This window comes from Martes martes (genome assembly GCF_963455335.1).
Source record: "Martes martes genome assembly, chromosome: 10".
Taxonomy (NCBI): domain Eukaryota; kingdom Metazoa; phylum Chordata; class Mammalia; order Carnivora; family Mustelidae; genus Martes; species Martes martes.
Window position 1 is genome coordinate 8234668 of NC_137898.1, and position 4324 is coordinate 8238991.

Genomic DNA, 4324 nt, shown 5'->3' on the forward strand with positions numbered 1-4324 from the left:
GTTTGGAGACTCCACACGGGGCCGTGTGCCAGAGACAGAAATGCTTGGTCACAGGGCGGGTGAGCTCGGAGCAAGGCCGGAGACCAGGGAGACGGGAGGGATTGAGCGCTTTTCTCTGAGGGCTCACTGAGGAGTGGGGCCCGAGCTCAAGGCTGCTCCAGGCCGGAGACTGGGAGGCCGCCATTTTCATTCCCGTCCTCCAAAGCGGTACGGAAAGCGCTCAGGGAACAAAAGCTCCTAGAGCGAACCCGAGCAGATTACTCAGCCTGGCCCCTGGCAAGGGTGGTGCAATTCCGCCTCCGGCAAAGACATCTGAGAATCACGGCGACAGGCCCTTCCCCAGAAGATCAGCAAGAACATCCACCCAAAACCGAGTTGACCGATCAATGAGAACCAAGGAACTTCAGAGCTAGGGGAAAGCAACACATAGCATTCATGGCTTTTTCTCCATGATCCTTTAGATTTTCAAAGTTAAATTTTTTTAATTTTTATTTTTTTCTTATTCTGTGTTTTAAATTTTTTTCTCTTTCGTATTTTAACTTTTTTTTTTTTTTTTTTGAGAAAGCAGTTTAAGAAGTTTGTTTATTGGGGCCCCTGGGTGGCTCAGTGTGTTAAAGCCTCTGTCTTCGGCTCGGGTCATGATCCCAGGGTCCTGGGATGGAGCCCCGCATTGGGCTCTCTGCTCAGTGGGGAGCTTGCTTCCTCCTCTCTCTCTCTCTGCCTGCCTCTCTACCTACTTAGGATCTCTGTCTGTCAAACAAATAAATAAAACCTTAAAAAAAAAGTTTGTTTATTGTCAAAACAAATAAGAGGTACAAGCATAACAGAAGACACAAATAAATTAATTATTCTGATCATTTTAGACTCCAGGGCTTCTCTATGGAAAGGTCGCCTCAGCTCCTTATGTAGACATGATAGAATCCAAAACAAAAAACGGAGGGGGGGTGCCTGGGTGGCTCAGTGGGTTAAGCCTCTGCCTTTGGCTCAGGTCATGATCTCAGGGTCCTGGGATCGAGCCCCGCATCGGGCTCTCTGCTCTCCCCCACCCCCGCCTGCCTCTCTGCGTACTTGTGATCTCTGTCTGTCAAATAAATAAATAAAATCTTAAAAAACAAAACAAAACAGTGGGAATTTGAGACTGCATTTAAGACAATGACTGAACACATACATGGTGAGGGGAAATAAAGTGGCTTCCTTAGTTCTTTTCCTCTGTAACTTATTTATAAAAGTACGTAGCTCTTTCTTGGAGGCAATGATTTCATACAGAAAAATTTAAAATTCTTGCACTTCCCAGAAAAAAAAAAAATGTTTTATGCCTGGCCTGAACAGGAAAATCAAAATAGAAAAAAAACCCAAAAAACAAAATAGGGTGACGCTAGTTTCACGTGAACCTCAAGACTACCATCTAAATGTAGGTATCACCTTGTGCATACTTGGAAAAAGTTTAACACCCATTTATCTATACCAAACCAGTAGCCTGAATTTTCTCCCTTAGGAAGTTTTCAATCAAATTGAAGGTAAATTAATTTCATTTTAAAAGTGCAAAATAAGGGCGCCTGGTTGGCTCAGAGGGTTAAACCTCTGCCTTTGGCTCAGGTAATGATCTCAGAGTCCTGGGATCGAGCCCCACATCGGACTCTCTGCTCAGCAGGGAGCCTGCTTCCGCCACCTCTCTCTGCCTGCCTCTCTGCCTACTTGTGATCTCTCTCTCTGTGTCTAATAAATAAATAAAATCTTTTAAAAAAAGTGCAAAATAGGATATGCAAGACTAGTGTTTGTTCTGAGACACAGAAAAATGAAGCATCCCTCCAACAGCACTGGCCAGAAGTGCTCTGGTAAGAAGTGGCTGCAGGACAAAGTGACCTGGAAGGCTACCAAACACAAGAACACTCCGGTTTCAGCCCAGGAAGGGGGGGGGACCCTGCTGCCCTGGCTGTCAAACGGATCTCAGGCCCCCCAGCTGACAAGCCTGGAGCACATGGATGTGCACAGCCAAGAGGTTCAAGGTCTCAACTAGTTGGGGCACACCTCTACTCCGTGGCTAGGCCACGCACATGTTTACAGTGGTAAAGAAGTCGAGAAGCCTCAGTTCCGGAACAACAGAAATGTTATTTACCTAGTAAGCAATGATCAAAGTTCTCCTCTAAGGTAAATGATACAAAAATGAGTAATGAGGTCCCCCATACATCACCACCAGGATTATTTAACTTTAAACCATACAAAATGGTTTCTTTCACACACACAAGGACAAGCTTTGCACTAACATTTCTCAAAAACCAAGTATATCTCCAGCTCTAGCTTCGGTTTAAGAGGTTTTAAAAGCAAAAAGAAAAAAAAGGGGGGGGCACCTGGGTGGCTCAGTGGGTTAAAGCCTCTGCCTTCGGCTCAGGTCATGATCCCAGGGTCCTGGAACCGAGACCTGCATCCAGCTCTCTGCTCAGCAGGGAGCCTGCTTTCCCCTCTCTCTCTGCCTGCCTCTGCCTACTTGTTATCTCTCTCTGTCAAATAAATAAACAAAATCTTTAAAAAACAAACAAACAAACAAATCTCTCCTATGTCAAAGCCAAGATAAAAGGGGAGTTGGGTACAAGATACCCTCTATCCAGAGTCCCTGGAATACAAAGAGCTCCAGAAGCCAGTGGGTGTGAGCACATTTAAGTCATGGGGTTTGAGATTATGGGTCCGCGGCAGTGGTTTCTTCCCTTCCATCAGTAGGATGTCCATCTTGGGTGGTTTGAAGGTTGCTGGATCTTTGGCCATTTAGGTGGCCTGGACATGGATCAGTTCCGTTGGAGAAGGCTTCTGGGCTCCTCTCTAAGTCTGGATGGCAAAACCTCCTGAATCAGACTTCTGGAGGGATCTTGGTCCAAAAAGCCTCCATTTATCCACCAAGTTTTTGTCCTTGTCCCCACTTGCAGAATCCATGGTGCCAGGATTTGGGCCAGGTCAGGCTGTGGAAGGACCAGAAGTGAACCAGCCTCTGGACTTGTGCTTAGGGGAAGAGTGGGGGCTGCTGCTCGGAGTGGAGTGGGCCGAGGCTGGCTGCTTCTCTTCTCTCAATATCCCTCTACTCTGTAGCTTTAGTTTGTGGAGCGATTCTGTCACTTGAAGGTACTTGGTCTCCTCGGAGGTAAGGCTATTTTAACTTTTAACTATTTTATCTTATCAATACCCTTTAAAAATATTTTTAAAATTTCATTGTCATAGTGATATTTTATCCCTTCATTGTATTTAACCTTATTATTTGTATACATATAGGGTTTTTTTTTCTTTAAAATTTTGGGATACAATTTCTTCTAATAGATCAAAATATACCCTAAACCTAGCACATGACTTTATTCTAGTCTCCAGCCTGAGCACAGTCTTTCCTTTTTCTTTTTCTTTTTCCAACCAACTTCTTATCAATTTCTTTTTTAGAATCTTCTTAAATTTTCATCTTTATAGTCATATTCCATCCCTTTAATCATGTTTACACACACACACACACACACACACACACACACACACATATATATATATGGATATGAGTTTCTCTTTCTTTAAAATTTTGGAAGGTAATTTCTTCTAACAGACCAAAATACACAAGAGAAAATCCTGAAAGCAGCTCAGGACAAGAGGTCTGTAACATACAACGGTAGAAATATTAGATTGGCAGCAGACTTATCCACAGAGACCTAGGAGGCCAGAAAGGAATGGCATGATATATTCAGAGCAATAAACGAGAAAAATATGCAGCCGAGAATACCATATCCAGCTAGGCTGTCTTTGAAAATAGAAGGAGAGATAAAAAGCTTCCAGGACAAATAAAAACTAAAAGAATTTGCAAACACCAAACCAGCCTTCAGGAAATATTGAAAGGGGTCCTCTAAGCAAAGAGAGCGCCTAAAAGTAACAGACCAGAAAGGAATGAAGACAATATACAGTAACAGTCACCTTACAGGCAATACAATGGCACTAAATTCATATCTCTCAATAGTTATCCTGAATGTAAATGGGCTAAATACCCCAATCAAAAGATGCAGGTATCAGAATGGATAAAAAACCAAAACCTATCAATATGCTGTCTACAAGAAACTCATTTTAGACCCAAAGACACCTGCAGATTTAGAGTGAGGGGATGGAAAACAATTTACCATGCTAACAGACATCAAAAGAAAGCTGGAATGGTAATCCTTATATCAGATAAATTAGATTTATTATACTAAGACATGAGGAAGGACACTATATCTTACTTAAAGGGTCTGTCCAACAAGAAGATCTAACAATTTTAAATATCTATGCCCCTAATATGGGAGCAACCAGTTATATAAACCAATTAATAATA

At 42.8% G+C, this 4324-nt stretch overlaps 1 pseudogene across 1 annotated transcript; it reads right to left on the reverse strand.

Annotated features, from left to right (window-relative positions):
- Nucleotides 1–2598: 2598 nt before the first annotated feature.
- LOC308351935 (putative monooxygenase p33MONOX) lies at nt 2599–2925 on the reverse strand (annotated as a pseudogene). Its single transcript has one exon. The product of its transcript is annotated as a putative monooxygenase p33MONOX (transcript).
- Nucleotides 2926–4324: the final 1399 nt, after the last annotated feature.